At 44.5% G+C, this 20,000-nt stretch overlaps 1 protein-coding gene across 1 annotated transcript in view; it reads left to right on the top strand.

Moving 5' to 3' along the window:
- pawr (PRKC, apoptosis, WT1, regulator) overlaps positions 1-20,000 on the top strand; it is a 79,213-nt gene that overhangs the window by 31,514 nt on the left and 27,699 nt on the right. The gene's annotated exons all lie outside the window — the stretch shown is intronic.

Genomic DNA, 20,000 nt, shown 5'->3' with positions numbered 1-20,000 from the left:
TCATTTTTTATGGCATCTCAGGTGACTACTGATTGCAGGGTGGTTGATATGGTATCCTGTGTGGTTGTTGGGGTGTTTGCTGATCTGGAATGTGGTACTATGGAATGCTAGGACACAGCTGTGTTTGATTGGACGAACCATTTCTGCATATATTGAGGAGGACGAATGGTGGACGTAGGCCGCTTACAACATCATAAAACACTAGAGGTACCCTAGCAGACCCCTAGGCTACCATTCCAACCACCTAGTAAACACGTTAACACCACCACCACGGGATACCATAGCAACCTTCTAGCAATGCCTGACTAGCCACTTGAGACAATGTCCTAGCAAACGGCTTAGTGATGGTACAGGATACCACAGCTATGCAGCAAGAAACCACCGAGCAATGTCCAAGCAGCCGCTTGAGGTACCATAGCAACCAGCAGGTAGAAACAGTCTAGAAGAGAAAGAATATGAAATTGAATTTCTGTAGATTATTATTGTTCACAGGCTCTCTTTAATCTCTATAAAAGTCCAAATGTGTCCATTCAGGTATTCAGTGTCCTAGAAGTACTGACCACACCCACCATTCGCTCCGAGGAGAGTATCATTACCTGAATCATCATAATTATGAAATTAATGATAATTATATTGCCCGTCCCTATTGCACTGTGTTGCTCTGGCGTTTCGTTTATTTTGGCCGTGTTTGCAGCCACAGATGCAATGAGGCCGTTTAGATCGGAGCGTTTCAGGAATCTGCTCCGCCGTAATTAAAATGAAAGTTCTCCATTGTGCTCGTCCAGCGCGAGAGTCCGTTTGATGTTCTTCCACAAAGCGCCTGAGACAGGAGGAGCCGAGCTGCCAAACCAGTGAATAAAGTTACACAAGCTGTCCGGCCCAAGGTCAGCCCGACTGCGGCCTGTGTTTAGCCTCCATCCTCCTCTGTTGGGCCCTGAACAGCCTCCTGCGTGCGGCGGGATGGAAAAACCAGCTGTGGCTGATATTTATCTGCTCAGCCTCGTGCAGCGTGTCCAAGTGAAAGTCCTGAACCTGCAGATCACACTGTTCTCATTTACGCTGCGCTCATTATGGCCCAAATGTTTGCTCAGCCTGATTGTATCCTGCCGCTAAAGTCATCAGTCTGTCCCAGATTAAAGCGATAGTTTTGCAAACTGCCCTCAGTTCAACCCTCTTACCTAAGACTCGATCAGCCTGAAGATCTAACGACCTTAATATCCAGTATGAGGCTCTAATAACATTAATATCCAGAAGGAAGCTCTGATAACATTAATATCCAGTATGAAGTTATAATAACATTAATATCCTGTATGAAGCTCTAATAACATTAATATCCAGTATGAAGCTCTGATAACATTAATATCCAGTATGAAGTTATAATAACATTAATATCCAGTATGAAGTTATAATAACATTAATATCCTGTATGAAGCTCTAATAACATTAATATCCAGTATGAAGCTCTGATAACATTAATATCCAGAAGGAAGCTCTAATAACATTAATATCCAGTATGAAGTTATAATAACAATAATATCCAGTATGAAGCTCTGATAACATTAATATCCAGTATGAAGTTTTGATAACATTAATATCCAGTATGAAGTTATAATAGCATTAATATCCAGTATGAAGCTCTAATAGCATTAATAACCAGTATGAAGCTCTGATAACATTAATATCCAGTATGAAGTTCTAATAACATTAATATCCAGTATGAAGCTCTGATAACATTAATATCCAGTATGAAGTTCTAGTAGCATTAATATCCAGTATGAAGCTCTAATAGCATTAATAACCAGTATGAAGCTCTGATAACATTAATATCCAGTATGAAGCTCTGATAACATTAATATCCAGTATGAAGCTCTGATAGCATTAATATCCAGTATGAAGCTCTAATAACATTAATATCCAGTATGAAGCTCTAATAACATTAATATCCAGTATGAAGCTCTAATAACATTAAGGGGGCTCCTGCTGTTTGGGATTCAGGCTGTGAATCAGGCCACAAGTTTAAAGCGATCACATGTCCGCTAACGTCTGAGGAATGTTTGAATGTCATTAGCGGTGGTTATTCTCGTACGAGCGTCAGGGATCAGCGTTTCACTGTAAATACTAATCATCTCCGGAGCCCACCTGCACCCTCGGACTCGGTACCAGACGCATTCGGACTGGTTTTATGTGCTTAATGAAAAGAGGCTGCGAGCGGCGACTCAGAGCGCAGTCATTTATTTGATTTCCCACCTAATCGCTTTGGTCAGTGTGTTTTTTCTGGGCCCTGTCTGATGTGTCTCTATTAGATGCTAATCTGTTAAATAAATCCAACTGTCTTTCACTGCGGCCCGGCCCGGCCCAGCGGAGGCACTCGGACCCACCCCTGTTTATTATCAGCCCAGATTCACTCACTCACTTCCTGAACATGTGAAATGATTCCTGAGTGTTTACTATGGGATTGCTGGGTGGTTGAGAGAGTGTTGGTATGTGGTTGCCATGGTATTCCATGCGTTTCCAAAGGTTTTTGTAGAGTATCATGACAACACAAGTTGCTAATGCTGCTTCAGGCATTCCCGGGTGGTTGGTAGTGTTGCTGGTTTATTGCTAGATGGTTGCTATGGTATTTCACTGGGATCCAAGGGTGTCGCTGGAATGTCATGGAAACATAGGAGGTTAACCAGGTGGTTAATAGGTGGTTGCTACGCGGTTACTCTGGGACTGCTGAGAGTCAATAGTGGTTGAGAGTGTGTTGATATGATGATTCTAGTGGTTGCTATGGTATTCCATGTGTTTGTAGAGTATCATGACAACACGAGAGAGGCACAATAAAAAAAACATTCCCAGGTGGTTGCTAGTGTTGCTAGGTGGTTGCTACAGGATTTGCTAGGCAGATTTTAGATTGTTGCTAGGTAAGTGCTATGGGATTGCTAGGTGTTTGATGATCTGTTGCTAGATGGTTACTATGGTATTTAACGGGGGCTTCCAAGGGGAATCTCCACTAATTCAGTTTTCTTTAGGGACTACTTTTTCTGCCGCACTACACCCTAAAGGCAGCATGTATCCCTCCACCATTTTAATGATCTGGTTCTAAAAGCAGGTTCTAGATCCGAACTCTTCTCAGAACTCTGGTAGAACAGTGTCTCAGGCATCAGGCAGCGTCTTCATCACCATTAGGTGAAGAACTTTCTGTGAGGAGCTTTTATTATTAGAGCTTCAGCTCCACTGTAGAACTCCAGCTCTGACTGGGTGGTTGGGGGGGTTATCTAGAACGGACTTTTGGAGAATTTTGGGCTCCATGTATGTGGTTATGGAGGCTTTAGTGTGTCTGTGTGTCCTCCCTGTCTCGCTCCAGCAGCCTCCAGACTAGCGGGTATCTCCTCGTGCTGTGAAGCTCTAATCGCTCCTCCAGACTCCGTCACGTCTTCTGCTGGCCTACAGCTGATTTATTTACAATGCAGCTCCTGTCTGCCTCTGAGCTCAACCACTAGTTTGGCTTGGAATCAAATTCCCCCCTTTTTCCCCCCTAAATGCAGGTAATCAGCCAAGACCTGTCTGCTGCCTGAAGTTGCTCTTCTTTGGTTTTAGCGTGGTGCTAATTAGCATGCCTAAACCTTCACACGCTCTCCCCAAACCATGTAATCACTGGTAGACTTGATTATGTGGTTTTAGGCACTGTGTGACTGTTATCTAGAACATGGACTGAAGTACAGTGAGCAGAACTGGTGGGGTTCTCCTGGCTTGGTCTACTAGCATGACCAACCACACTAGTCAACGGATATGGCCAAAGCTGGTCAACCAGTCCATCAAACCCAAAGAAAGACATGCTATGCTGGTCAAGCTAGTTAACCTCTATACACTCTATTAGACGTAGAACTGAGTGACCATGGACCTTGGTGACACATGGGCGTCCACCATGGTCAGGATGTTGTGGGTGGGGGGCTTCTAGTAGGCCTAAGTTGTAGGACTGTGTGTGTGTGTGTGTGTGTGAGGGTAGGAGGGAGTTAAATACCTCTAAATTCTAAGCTATGAATGATCATTAATAAATTATTAATACATATTATTTATATATAAATATTTACTAAAGCTAGTAAACAGCCTTAAATAGCCGTCACTGCTAAATCAGCCCATTTCATTTTTAGCATTTTATATTTTTAATAAAATAAAATTAAACTTTACTTTTAAAAGTTTTACTTTTACCACCCTGTTACATCGCATTTTTTTTTATTCATGCCAGTTTAAAAGTGCTAATAAATCCATGATGAAATAAAAGGGCAGGTGGAGCCAAACTGATTTGTGTTTAGGCTGTGGCCAATCGACTAAGGTGGGAAGCAGTTTGACCAATGGTTGATGCAGATGCGGGTACATGTAGACCAATAGTGGCAGTGAGGAGGCGGGGCTTAAACAGCCGTGTTTAAAATGTTGTAGAAATCCACTCATTCTGACGTGAAATCAACGTGAAATCAATGTGAATCAACGTGAAATCCCAGTCAGGCGCATTTTTCACGTCCCAAAAACAGAACAAAAACACGTCTGATGTCTTTCCATCTTATTTGATTATAGTTTGGGAGAAACTACAAAAAGATTAAGGAGCTCTCTTATTATGGAGGACTCCACCCACCCGAAACACTGCCTGTTTTCACAGCGGCAGGAGGTACGGAAGCATGAAGGCCAGAACCAGTGGGTTCAGAGACAGCTTCTACCCTCCAGCAATCAGACAATACCCCCCCCCCCAATACAAACACACCCTGCACCTGCACTTACTGCTGGAACTCCTCTGTTCAGTCTCTCTGCACCCACAAAGACTCCACCCACACTCCACCTGCACCCACACCCAGCCAGTGGCTTTAGTAAATAGTAAATTGCTGTAATTGCTTTAAACCAGTGCAATATTGTAAACAGTGTGTGTATAGTGTGTGTATATGTAAAGCAGGGCTGGGCGATATGGTAGAAATACTGTATCACAATATTTAAATTAATGTTCAGATCCTCTCCTGTACTGAATACAGAATTGTTATTGTTATTATCACGATAAAATGTATCACCTTACGATAAAATACCGTCATATTGCCCAGCTCTAAGTTAACGTGTAAGTTTATGTGTAAGTTAACGTGTAAGTTAACATTTAAATACTCAGTATGTCTATTTCTTTTTTTTAGCAGTGTTGATGCTAAAAGCATTCCCATTTTCTTCCCAATTTGGGAAATACCCAACCCGTACGTACTCTTAACCCCCCCTCCAAATCGCACGCGATGCCCCCGACACCAGTGAGGGCAGTGCTGCCAACTCCTCAGTGAGGAAAGTAGCTATCGGCTGTCCTAATAGTTGCTAGGAGGCGTCATCTCCTAATTTGCATAATAAAGGAATAACGGGGTGGTGGGAGAGTTTGCCTTTGAAACAGGCCGTCACTTCTCAAAATAACGTCACGACTTTAAGTCTTTAATGCTATACATCGTTTTTACGTAAAGTACAGACGTCAGTTTTGTCCGGTGTTGTTAAATGTTAGCATAGCAAGTTTTGTTATGTGGGGGGGAACTGCTACTCTACGTCCAGCCCTCCTCCTTTATCCTGGCTTGGGATCGGCAAAGTGACCCTAAAAGAGACACTTCGGCAGAGTTACGTTTTTTTTGTTGTTGTTGTTAGTGTTGAGGTGACTGTCACTGTGTAAATTAGCTAAATGCAGTGGTTTATTTTCGTGTCTCTCTGAAGACTGCATTCATATTTACATCCCGCTCTGACTGTGAGGCCTAGCACTGGGAGTGCTAGTTGTGGGACGTTAACTGAAGAACATGTGTTCACCTCAGAGTCTCCAAAAGTCTCCAATAACATCAGAAAAAGTCGCTAGATTTGTCTTTAGTCTCTGTAAAAAAAGTCGCTAAGTTGGCAGCACTGAGTGAGGGTGGACCAACACATGAAGCCATGCCCACGCCATCTACCCACCCTGGAGAGCGTGAGGCCAATTGTCCTCTCTCGGGTCCCCGGATGCCGATGGCTACCGGCATGACCATGATTCTTAACCCAAGATTTATGATTCTTATAATGTTCAGGATTTAGACTCACGATCAGAGCCCGTTATTAGCCGAATAGCACAGCGCTAATGCTAACTATCCATGTTTTCGCTGTGAAAGCATCTCTGCTCTTGTTCTTCTACGTTTTCCTGGATTTTTCAGTCAAAATAAAGATTTTCCTGAAAGTATTAATCTGCATCTTGTCTAAACTGTGTGGCTTATTATTCATACGAACACAGATCAGATCAGATCAGATTAGAATTGTCTGATACTCGGCATTAAGAGACTAGCTAGCGCTAATTATCCAGGTTTTCGCTGTGAAAGCATCTCTGCTCTCGTTCTTCTACGTTTTCCTAGAATTTTATTATTATTTTTTTTTAAAATAAAGATTTTCCTGAACGTATTAATCAGCAGCTCATCTTGTCTAAACTGTCTGGCTTATTTGTCATTCATATGAACACAGATCAGATTAGTATCGTCTGATATTCAACATTATTAGCCGAGTAGCACGGCGCTAACGCTAATTTTCCATGTTTTCGCTGTGAAAGCATCTCTGCTCTCGTTCTTCTGGATTTTCCTGGATTTTTCGCTAAAAATAAAGATTTTACTGAACGTATTAATCTGCATCTTGTCTAAACTGTGTGGCTTATTATTCATACAAACACAGATCAGATCAGATCAGATCAGATCATCTTATTATCTGATACTCAGAATTAAGAGACTAGCTAGCGCTAATTATCCAGGTTTGAAAGCATCTCTGCTCTCGATCTTCTGCGTTTCCTGGATTCTTGCTTCCTCCTCTTTTATAAACGTAGACGGGGGGATGAGGAGGGGTGCTGTGGAGGGGTGGAATGAGGTCTATGTGGGGTACAAACTTTAGTGCACCTCTAGAGTGACCGCGGAGATCCCTGCCGCTGGGTTTCTGTTTCTGATATTTTATATGATTATTATGCGAATATGATTTCTGGCTAGAAGGAGTGTATGGAGCAGTGTGTCGGCGAGGATCCGCACACATGGTTCGAGTTAAAGCGAATTATCTTGGGTTTCCTTAAAGCTGCTCCGAACCGTAGTACGGGGGAAATGGGTGAAAAAATGGCTCTGCTATGATCAGGAATCAAAGGTACGGATATTAATGTTGAATTCTGGGAAAAATGCAGTTAATTTTCTTTCGGGTTTGTGTGCTTTAGCTGTGGCGACTGAGGAAAAGGTACATGGCTTCACTTCTGACTCTGTAAACCTTCACGTGTGGCTGGAATCGGCGGATTCTCGTTCCAAAAAAAAAAAAACACGGTAAAAATGTCGGGAAAATATCGTACAATGATGCCAGATAAGTGTCGCCGCTTTTACCCCTGTTGGTGAGCTGATGCATTGCGGATTGTAGCCATTTCTGCCAGCGTATATACACTACGTCCAAAAGTTTGTGGACACCCCTTCTAATGTACGCATTCTGCAGCATAATAAAGGCACTTATATTAGTAGTAAGAAGTGGCAAATAGGAAACAGTAAACCTGACTATAAATTCAGCTATATTAATAAATACAGCTACAATATACATAATATAACCCAATTATATAATAAGAAGTACTAAAAAAGTACTAGGTGGAGCTCTATCCAGTACTTTTGGGGAGTTGAGGAGGATGATGAGGTAGGGTCACAGCAGTGCTCTTCCAAAATCTAGTAGGAGGCCTTCTTCCCTGGACAGTAGAGACAGTTACTCCAACAAAAGCATTTTAGATAACGAAATGTATGAGCAGGTGTCCAAATACTTATGTCCATATAGTTCATCTCCATTTGTCTGCTTTAACCCATGATTCTAATCCATGTTAAGGACTTAGACTCGTTTACCTTCTGTTTTTATCCGCTAACCGATCAAGCAGAGCTTGTTATTAGCCGAGTAGCACGACGCTAACGCTAATTTCCCATGTTTTCGCTGTGAAAGCATCTCTCTGCTCTCGAGATTTTACTGGACATATTAATCAGCAGCTCATCTTATCTGAACCGTGTGGCTTATTATTCATTTGAACACTCGGATCAGATCAGGATCAGGATCGTCTGATACTCAGAATCCACAAAATAACTGGACTGGGACGTCCCTAGTTCCTACTGGACGTTCTTAATTTAAGATTAACTCACCAATAGTCTGATTAGGAATCAGGATAAGCCCATCAGCTCACTAATTAATCGGCCAATTACTGCAGATGACGCGTGCAGTTGCAGACAACTGTCCACACGTGGACAGAAATGCTCTTAGCGAATCATGTCCAGAGTAGAAGAACTAGCATTCGGTATGAAGTTGGCCTACCTGCTCTATTGTACCCTGGCCCCACCTCATTAAGCCCCGCCCCCTCAGACTTGTAATCTGTATCCTGTTTCTTTAATTACGTTTATTATGTTCTGTCCGATAATGACCAGCAGATAATGAGGGCGGGGCTTGTCTTTAACTGCCCTTTCTTTGATTGTATATCATCTAGTTTTGATTGTTAATTATATTTTTATTTATTTTTTTATCTTATTTTAATTGTTATTCATAGTTTTTTTGAGAATTTTAACAGCCCCAATGATGTGACGGGTGTGACCCAGTTAGCAGCAGCGTTGTTTGTTTTGTTGATTTAAGACCTTATCTCCCCAATTAGAGATGGAAATGGCCGCTGTCCAGTCTGCTGGACACAGGGTGGAACGACCCGGGATTCAGGGACTTTCTGGGCCTTTGCTTTCTGCTGCTAGTAGATTGCTCCCGAAGCAGCTCGTCTCTCCTTCTGCTCGGGGTGTTTTGGGTAAATCGAGTGATTTATTCGGTAGAAGGGATTTTTATACTGATTAATTACGCGTCACATGGTCCAGTGCGCCCCCTAGTGGTTCATCATCTACTGATGATGAAATGGAGAGCGACCTTCTGAATGTTGACTTTGCCGCTAATCGCCACGGTGTCCTACTCCGCCTGCTCCTCACTAAGCCCCGCCCTCAAATTATGGTTATTGTGCACCAGCGGTTCCATAAGACCACATTAACCACTGCAAATTTACTCTCGGACACTCCAGATCTTCACGTTTGGTACTGAGCAAATAAACACTCACTATACAGTTCTATCAGAACATTATGACCACCAAACTAATAGTGGGTATGACCACTCCTTGACTCGGACGACACTTGCGGGAAGCCGTGTTGAGGCTAGCTGCTCCACAATGTGGTGTCAGTTGCTCTGTAGCATTCACCGGAGTCATTGTTCCCCTCTGGCGTCAGTGAATCAGTTGGCGGTTTCAGAGATGCGACCACCCTTCGTCAGGAACCCTATTATCACGTCCTTTATGGAGTTGGACATCAGCCAACTTGCTTCGTTTGCCCATGACGATGGTTCTGCACTCTGCTACAACTGACTGGTGTGCTCGCTTATTTATCGGTCGCGTGGCATCTGGGACGTCCCGGGCGGAGTTCATTCCAAACCTGGGCTGGTCATAATGTTTTGACAGTGGGTGAAGAGTGAAGGGTGGCAGCGTCTCGGAAACCGCTTACCTTGCCTCGACACCTCGCTAGTGCCGTCCGAGCCGAATAGTAACCGTCCCAGGGAGGCTTTACTAGACAAACTGTGTGTGTGCGCCAACTAACCATAACATTAGTACCAGCTAAAGCGAATAATCTGATGATCTGGTCCCAGCGGCTCCTGTCTGATATCTACATGTTAGGCAGCAAGTGAACGGTCAGTTCTTGAAGGAGCTGAAGCAGGAGAAATGGACAAGCGCAAGAACCTGAGACACTCTGACAAGAACCAGACGCTGAGGTTCTAGACAACTGGGTCAGAACATCTCCAGAACATCAGGTCTTGTAGGGTGCAGTGGTCAGTACATACCAAAAGTGCTCAAAGGAAGGTTACTCTGTGAACTGGTGGCAGGGTCATGGCCGCCCACGGTTGTGTGTGTGTGTGTGTGTGTGTGTGTGTGTGTGTGTGTGTGTGTGTGTGTGTGTATGTGTATGTGTGTGTGTGTGTGTGTGGAACAATATTTACCTGTGTGTTCTCAATCTTGTTTGCTTTGGTCTTGTTCTGATAAGAAGTCTGAAGTCCATCCAGGAGAGCGAGTGGTAAAACCTCTCCTCAGACTCTGTGTGTGTGTGTGTGTGTGTGTGTGTGTGTGTTCAGCAGGCAGACCAGGTTAGAGGTTGGATAACACTTGGATGCCAGAGATTCTTAGTGTGAGGCTACACACACACACACACACACACACACACACACACACACACACACACACACACACACACACACTCACACGCTCCCACTCAGGCTGGGGTCCCAGGCTCTAATGGTTGCAGGCCAGCAGCTCTTAAAGGGCCAGTGTCCCAGAAAATGTAGTGTTAGGAGTCTTTCCCAAGGACTCTTATTGGTGTAGCACAGAAACAAGAGTCACCAAGACCGGGAATCGAACCTTGGTCTCCTACATGATGTAATAGCTCACTGGCAGGTAGTGGTGTTATCTGTTGTGCCACATCCCCCACCAACCGTGTTTTATACACTACACAGACAAAAGTACTTTCTACTAGATTCTGGAGCTGGAGCATTGCTGTGAAGATGTTGGATGATGATCACCACCACCCCACCTCATCCCCCCACCATCATTCCAGAGAACACAGTTCTTCCACTGCTCCACAGCTCAATGCTGGGGGGCTTTATATACACCCCTCTAGCCCACCTGCACCCGCACACCTGGCATTAGGCAGCATCTCTACTCCAGAGAGTCCTATTCTATTGACAGTACATCTATTCAGGGCCTAGGCAAGCTGTGTGTGTGTGTGTGTGTGTGTGTGTGTGTGTGTGTGTATGTGTGCATTTGCACATCTGTGTCAGCAATGGGTGCAGCTTAAAGTAGCTGAATGCATTCATTAGAAGGGGTGTCCACAAACTTTTATGCCTGCTACCGCTCTGGAACTACTCCCGTACAGCAGCAGCAGCAGGAGCAGCTAGCTTAGCCATGGCGTGAGTCAGCAGGTGTGGACAGCAGCTGAGCACGGTCATCATTAGACGAGGGGGGAGGTAGGAGAGGTTTGCTGCTGCAGGAAGGATGGAGAACGAGTGGGAGAAGGAAAAGGACAAGAGGAGTGTAATAGTAGGAAGGGAGGGAGAGACCATGTGACGGCTAGCTTAAAGTGTGTCCTTTTGGCCTGGTTTGTTCTTTAGCTTGGCTGAACTGCACATGAACTCTTCTCCTGGTGTGTACAAGTGTGTGTGAGTGTGTGAGTGTATGTGTGTGTGTGTGCACATGAATGTGTATAAGCAGGAAGGGAAGCTAGAAGCGTGGAATTCACATCAGACCCCACATTACAATACTAGCATGATCTCGTACGTTTGATTTGTAATGTGTCGGATATCAAATTACAATATATGCAAATTAGACCTTCTAAATACAGCTCTGTAGCCCTGTACGATGTGGGAACAGAAGGTGAGGGACTGTAAAACAAACCTACAGTAAACTCAGTAAAACTTTACAAGGTGGTAACACACTGTAGAACTTGACAACACCTTTGGTAACACGTTTTAAATGAACACTTGCTAAAACTTTACAAGGTGGTAACACCTCCTAAATAAACACTCTGTAACACTTTAGAAGGTGGTAACATTTAAAATTAACTCTCAGTAAAACTTTACAAGGTGGTAACACCTCCTAAAATTAAATATTTTACTTGCATTGTTAACACCTTCTAAATGAATACATTAGCATTTTACAAGGCGGTAACACATTTTAAATGAACTCTTAGTAAAACTTTACAAGGTGATAACATTTAAATGAACTCTCGGTAAAGCTTTACAAGGTGGTAACACCTCCTAAAAATACATTGCATTGGTGACACCTTCTAAATGCATTGGTAACACCTAGCATTGGTAACACCTTCTAAATGAACACACTAGCATTTTACAAGGCGGTAACGCCTCCTAAATTAACTTCTGTTAAAACTTTACAAGGTGGTAACATCGCCTAATTGAACACACTAGCATTTTACAAGGCGGTAACGCCTTCTAAATTAACTTCTGTTAAAACTTTACAAGGTGGTAACATCGCCTAAATAAACACACTAGCATTTTACAAGGTGGTAATAAACACTAGTTAACACTTTACAAGGTGTTAACATTAAAATAAACTCTCGGTAAAAGTCTACAAAGTGGTAACACTGGTAACACTTTACTCTATTGTAAAAATACCATAGCATTGGTAACACCTTCTAAATGAACACACTGTAAAACTTTACAAGGTGGTAACATCTCCTAAATTAACACACTAGCATTTTACAAAGTGGTAACACCTCTTAAACAAATTCTCAGTAAAACTTTACAAGGTGGTAAAACCTCCTAAATGAACACACTAGCATTTTACAAGGGGGTAACACCTCCTAAATAAGTACTCCTAGTTTTTTACAAGGTGGTAACACCCCCTCTAACCGAAAATGAACACACTGTAAAACTTTACAAGGTGGTAACACCTCCTAAATGAGCACACTAGCATTTTAAAAGGTGGTAACACCTCCTAAATAAGTACTCCTAGCTTTTTACAAGGTGGTAACACCCCCTCTAACCGAAAATGAACACACTGTAAAACTTTACAAGGTGGTAACATCTCCTAAATGAACACACTGTAAAACTTTACAAGGTGGTAACACCTCCTGCATGAACACACTAGCATTTTACAAGGTGGTAACACCTCCTGAATGAACACACTAGCATTTTACAAGGTGGTAACACCTCCTAAATAAGTACTCCTAGCTTTTTACAAGGTGGTAACACCCCCTCTAACCGAAAATGAACACACTGTAAAACTTTACAAGGTGCTAACATCTCCTAAATGAACACACTGTAAAACCTTACAAGGTGGTAACACCTCCTAAATGAACACACTGTAAAACTTTACAAGGTGGTAACATCTAAATGAACACACTGTAAAACTTTACAAGGTGGTAACACCTCCTAAATGAACACACTAGCATTTTACAAGGTGGTAACACCTCCTAAATAAGTACTCCTAGCTTTTTACAAGGTGGTAACACCCCCTCCAACCGAAAATGAACACACTGTAAAACTTTACAAGGTGGTAACATCTCCTAAATGAACACACTGTAAAACTTTACAAGGTGGTAACACCTCCTAAATGAACACACTAGCATTTTACAAGGTGGTAACACCCTCTAACCGAAATGAACACTCTGTAAAACTTTACAAGGTGGTAACACCTCCTAAATGAACACACTAGCATTTTACAAGGTGGTAACACCTCCTAAATGAACACACTAGCCCTCTGTACCAAACACTGCTGCAGTTAGGGTCGATATTGTGGGAAACAGATTGTTACTTTGATTAAAAAGTGATGAAGGCTTTAACTCCCTGCTCAACATATAGATCAAACTTAGCACCATGCTAATTAGCGGCGTATAGACTTCCATTGCATGTTAGAGACATTAGCCTTGTAGCTCCAACACTAAAGTTGTTGTTTGGGTTAAAGGGCAGCTTTAGTATCGGTGAGGCTTCCTGACGCTGGTGTTTTGGCGTCACTGTGAAGAAGCAGATGTGAAACTTATTTGGCTGAAGGATGAAGCTGTTCCTCTCTCTCTTTCTCAACGCTCGCTCTTTTCACCCGGCGCCTTTATTAGCGCCGCTCACGAGGACTTGCGTAAGAGGTTTGCTGGGATACGGAGATGTGGAAGTTCTTCGGTTCACGGACCATCTTCATCTCTCCCCTCTGTGATCCTCCATCGGTGGTTTGGTTAAAAGCTCACTGTTCGACGGTCTCCCGGCCTTGGGGCTCCGGCGCTCCATTCAGGCTCTAAATGAAAGTGGGTTTTTGAAAGAAGCTCGCTGGATGAATCAGAAGCGACGATACCGGGCCTTTGTGCTGCTTCTCAAGGTTCCGTGTCCTTGGTGAAGGAGAGCTGGAGCGCAAAAAAGGCCATTATTAAAGGAAAGGGAGGTTTTAAATGTAGCCTGTTCTGAAGGATGGATCATCCATTTATATACACTAAATGGACAAAAGTATTGGGACGCCTGCTCATTATTCAGTATTTCTTCTGAAAAATCAAGGGTATTAAAAAGAGTTAATCCTGCTTCTGTTGGAGTAACTTGAAAGGAGTTTCTACTAGATTTTAGAGATGCATTGCTGTGAGGATTTGATTGCATTCAATGACATTGGGAGCGTTTGTGAGGTCAGGACGTTGGATGATGATTGATCACCACCTCACCTCATCATCCACAACTCCCCAACTCATACCATCTAAAAGTTCTGGATGGAGCTCCACCACCATCGTTCCAGAGAACACAGTTCCTCCACTGCTCCACAGCTCAATGCCGGGGGGCTTTATATACACCCCTCTAGTCCACGCACACCTTTAGGCATTGGGCAGCATGGTGTCAGTAGGTTCATGTCATTTTGGAGCATTCTTTTGGTCCGTTCATCATGAAATTCTGATATATTAGCATATTTATCATCATTTCATGATGGATGGACCAATAGAAATGCTCCAAAGGGTTTAACTTCTCCTGTAAAGTAGCAGTTTGTTGTGTGGCGGTGACGATGATCAAATCTGATATTAATATTCTGAGCAAATCCGGCGTACGTCTGTGCTTGTGTTTCATTTATGCAGCTTATGAAGTCATTTAACCTCAGAACTGCTTTACTGTCTAAAGAGGAAGAAAGCAGTTACTGAAGGTTTATTATAGGTACATTATACAGATGTTGGAGTTACTAAAGCTGGACAGATGTGTTTAAACATGAAGCACTGGGCAGAGCGCTGGAGATTAGGAGGGTTCATTTTACTGCAGGTGTGTGAATGCATGGGAATCTGATTTATGGAAATATAGGTTTTAAATATACAACCTGTATTAGAATATGTGTATATATATATATATATATATATATATATATATATATATATATATATATATATATATATATAGCCCTATAGTCCACAGCCTTTTTGCAATGGACCATTTGCCTATATATTTCATCCATATTTCAACATTCATCATGAAAACTTTAAAATATTACCGTATTACTTGTATCTCCAAACAAGAACTTTTACAGAAGGACCCTCTTTAAGGTCCATTTGGAGCATTTCTATTGGTCTATTTATCATGAAACTCTGATTTAATGTAGAACTGCCAAAATCACTTTGTCAAAAATTTAAAAACAACAAAAAATCTTTTTTTGCTGAGTAAAGCTGGTGGATATTAATAAATAAAAATAAATAAATAAATAAAATAATATAAAATAAATTATATATATATATATATATGCTTTAATTGATATTTAGCTTAAATTTTACTGCAGAAGCTCCATTAGATCTCATCAGATCAGATAAAGCAGGTGAAGATAAATCCAGTAAAAAGGAGAAACAAGAGCTTCTCATTCTGAAGAAAGAAAGTAGTGAGTTCTTGTCGGTGAGCTAGTCTGAAGAACAGCAGCAGCAGCAGCTCACCTGATTTACCATCATTAAGCCCTGATTTACCACCAAACCAGGTGTTGATCTGAGGAGAACTCTAAATAATACTAGACTCCATGAGGAGAACTCTGGAGATGTTCTAATGATGAACACAGTGATGGAGAACCTCCACCACTATTAGTGTTTATTCTGATATCAGTGTTTTACTGAGGGATGTATGACTCATATATGCAGATATGATGCTTACATATTTTGAAGGGCCATAAATCAGATTACTGTGTGTGAGAGCTTTTAGACTGTGGTTATTTGGTCAGGAGTTGAAGCCTAACAGTGAACCGGGTGAAGTGCAGCCGTGGGCTCTGAAGGCCTGTGCTGGGTCCACACGTAACACACGTTATTTATTCCTGTTATCCGAATAATGCGCGTCTTCCTCGCGGTAAGCTCAGCCCGCGGATAAATGCGCGCTAGGAATTAGAGGCTGAACCATGTAATTAGCCAATCCTCCTTATGATTGGAAAATTACAGAGTGGGCCGTGTGATCAGCAGCATTTCACGCATTCTCAGAGTTTCGCTCTGTTTTATCAGCGGCCGCACAGCGACGCTCCGACCGCCAGTCACTTTTAGGCCTGTTTGAGAGTGTTTAGCTCATTAAAGCGAAAGTTCGGAGACGAATCAAATGTGCTCTAATCTGGTCCTGTCCGCTGATAGCTAAACTGCTGATAGGCTGAATGGGTGGGGCTAAACTGCTGTAGGCTGAATGTGTGAGGCTAAACTGCTGTAGGCTGAAGGGGTGGGGCTAAACTGCTGTAGGCTGAAGGGGTGGTGCTAAACTGTTGTAGACCGAATGAGTGAGGCTAAACCGCTGAAGGCGGAATGGGTGGGGCTAAACTGCTGAAGGTGGAATGGGTGGGGCTAAACTGCTGAAGGCTGAATGAGTGAGGCTAAACTGCTGAAGGCGGAATGGGTGGGGCTAAACTGCTGTAGGCTGAATGGGTGGGGCTAAACTGCTGAAGGCTGAATGGGTGGGGCTAAACTGCTGTAGGCCGAATGGGTGGGGTTAAACTGTTGTAGACCGAATGGGTGTGGCTAAACTGCTGTAGGCTGAATGGGTGAGGCTCTGCCCACCAGTCACTTTTAGGCCTGTTTGAGAGTGTTTAGCTCGTTAAATCAAAAGTTTGGAGACAAATCAAAAGTACGCTAATTTGACCCCCAGACAAAATGTAAACAACCAGCCAAGACATGGTGTGCTGTGAGCTGTGAGGCTAATAATGTAGCTGAGAAGTAGTGGAAGCTTATGTACACCAGTTAGCATGACGCTGTACTAAAGTAGGACAGTTGTTTTTGGATAAGAAGCACTTGATCTATACTGATCAGCCATATCATTAAAACCACCTACCTAGGACCTAGGTTTCTGAAGGTGTCCTGTGGTATCTGGCTCAGAGACTAACTAAGGTTAGCAGCAGAAGTTGTAAGTTGGGACCTCCAGATATGTAGATCCACCCCTAGACAGATCATCAGTGTTCTCCACTTCACCTGACAGTGGTTTTAATGTTATGGCTGGTACCGAGGCTGTATCTCTGGCTGCTTTCTGCAGCAGTTGCGAATTGCGGTTTAGGCCGGAGGGCAGCACGCGCGGTTCTCACAGGCCGGAGATTTATGAGCCGCTGGCTGAGGGTTTTTAGCGGCTTGCTGGAAACGTCTGGGTTTGGTAATGAAAGCTACCATTTTAGGAGAGACGTCTGCTTCCTCAGGCCTCAGAACATTCCTCCGAAACCGCGGAGCACAGCCAGACCAGAGCCGTTCTGCTGGAGCTTACTGACTTACCTCACTGTCTAAACACCAGCCGCAGCGCTACCTGTGGTCATGTTCTTACGGCCAGTCGAGGAACAGCCTCTACTTTTCTGGGAAGGCTTTAACTGCTCCACAAGAACACCCAGATCAGCCCTCCATCACTCCAGAGAACCCACACCCTAATGCTGAGGGGCTTAATACCCCTCTGGCCCACGGTCAGCGCTGGGTACGGTGACCTTGGGTTCATGTGCTCATGGCTGCTCCAGAAAGGCTGAATGGGTAAAGCTAAACCTAAACTGCTGTAGACTGAATGGGTGGGTGGGACTAAACTGCTGCAGGCTGAATGGGTGGGGTTAAACTGCTGCAGGCTGAATGGGTGGGGTTAAACTGCTGCAGGCTGAATGGGTGGGTGGGACTAAACTGCTGCAGGCTGAATGGGTGGGGTTAAACTGCTGCAGGCTGAATGGGTGGGGTTAAACTGCTGCAGGCTGAATGGGTGGGTGGGACTAAACTGCTGCAGGCTGAATGGGTGGGGTTAAACTGCTGCAGGCTGAATGGGTGGGGTTAAACTGCTGCAGGCTGAATGGGTGGGTGGGACTATACTGCTGCAGGCTGAATGGGTGGGTGGGACTAAACTGCTGCAGGCTGAATGGGTGGGGTTAAACTGCTGCAGGCTGAATGGGTGGGGTTAAACTGCTGCAGGCTGAATGGGTGGGTGGGACTAAACTGCTGCAGGCTGAATGGGTGGGGTTAAACTGCTGCAGGCTGAATGGGTGGGGGGGACTAAACTGCTGCAGGCTGAATGGGTGGGGTGGACGTGTAACTCTGGTCGCATCAGCTGATGGTCTTTGTGGAAGTGCAGGTGGAGAGAGGAGGTGCTCACTCAGGCTGCAGGGATGGTGTGGATGGATCGGGTGGATGTTTTACTGTCTCTTATCAGCAGTAGAGGGACGGTGTTGAGATCCTCCGTCACTGTTAATGGGAACACTGCGGTGGAGGGAGAGGAGAAGCCCTCTGTGCCTTTTCTCGCTTTATGAGTCCGGAGCCCAAAACTCCTCAGCATTTTCAGGAATGTTCGGAAATAAACCGAAAAAATAGTGAAATATTTCCGATCGAGGGGACAGAAAACGGGCAGGAGAGCGGCGGGCGGTAAATCGGCTGCTGGGAGAAACATCTGTGTGTGTGTGTGTGTGTGTGTGTGTGTGTGTGTGTGTGTGTGTGTGTGTGTGTGTTGGCTGTAGGTGGAGGGCGGAGAGAGAAAGGTTTATGTTTATGATTAAAGAGTCTTATAAACTCCTCTTCTACAGACATTGCCTGTGTGTGTGTGTGTGTGTGTGTGTGTGTGTGTGTGTGTGTGTGTGTGTGTGAGCGAGCTGATGTTGATGACCCTGAACGATGCAGATATTGAAACCTTAAGTATCAGCTGATACCCCCCTGATACTAGCTAAAGTGCTGTAGGCTGAATGGATGGGTGGGGCTAAAGTGCTGTAGGCTGAATGGATGGGTGGGGATAAACTGCTGTAGGCTGAATGGATGGGTGGGGCTAAACTGCTGGAGGCTGAATGGATGGGTGGGGCTAAACTGCTGTAGGCTGAATGAATGGGTGGGGCTACACTGCTGCAGGCTGAATGGATGGGTGGGGCTAAACTGCTGCAGGCTGAATGAATGGGTGGGGATAAACTGCTGTAGCCTGAATAGATGGGTGGGGCTAAACTGCTGCAGGCTGAATGAATGGGTGGGGCTACACTGCTGTAGGCTGAATGGATGGGTGGGGCTACACTGCTGCAGGCTGAATGGATGGGTGAGGCTAAACTGATGCAGGCTGAATGGATGGGTGGGGCTAAACTGCTGCAGGCTGAATGAATGGGTGGGGATAAACTGCTGTAGCCTGAATAGATGGGTGGGGCTAAACTGCTGCAGGCTGAATGAATGGGTGGGGCTACACTGCTGTAGGCTGAATGGATGGGTGGGGCTACACTGCTGCAGGCTGAATGGATGGGTGAGGCTAAACTGATGCAGGCTGAATGGATGGGTGGGGATAAACTGCTGTAGGCTGAATGGGTGGGTGGGGATAAACTGCTGTAGGCTGAATGGATGGGTGGGGCTAAACTGCTGCAGGCTGAATGAATGGGTGGGGATAAACTGCTGTAGCCTGAATGGATGGGTGGGGATAAACTGCTGTAGGCTGAATGGGTGGGTGGGGCTAAACTGCTGTAGGCTGAATGGATGGGTGGGGCTAAACTGCTGCAGGCTGAATGAATGGGTGGGGATAAACTGCTGTAGCCTGAATGGATGGGTGGGGATAAACTGCTGTAGGCTGAATGGGTGGGTGGGGATAAACTGCTGTAGGCTGAATGGATGGGTGGGGCTACACTGCTGTAGCCTGAATGAATGGGTGGGGCTAAACTGCTGTAGGCTGAATGGATGGGTGGGGCTACACTGCTGTAGGCTGAATGGGTGGGTGGGGCTAAACTGCTGTAGGCTGAATGGGTGAGTGGGGCTAAACTGCTGTAGGCTGAATGGATGGGTGGGGCTACACTGCTGTAGGCTGAATGGATGGGTGGGGCTAAACTGCTGTAGGCTGAATGGGTGAGTGGGGCTAAACTGCTGTAGGCTGAATGGATGGGTGGGGCTACACTGCTGTAGGCTGAATGGGTGGGTGGGGCTACACTGCTGTAGGCTGAATGGGTGGGTGGGGCTACACTGCTGTAGGCTGAATGAATGGGTGGGGCTACACTGCTGCAGGCTGAATGGGTGGGGCTAAACTGCCTCCACAGTCAGAGTTGTCTCCTCACTGTA

Source organism: Salminus brasiliensis, chromosome 2 (genome assembly GCF_030463535.1).
Source record: "Salminus brasiliensis chromosome 2, fSalBra1.hap2, whole genome shotgun sequence".
Lineage (NCBI taxonomy): Eukaryota > Metazoa > Chordata > Actinopteri > Characiformes > Bryconidae > Salminus > Salminus brasiliensis.
Note: the sequence above shows the minus strand (reverse complement) of the source record. Positions and strands in the feature narration are given on the sequence as shown.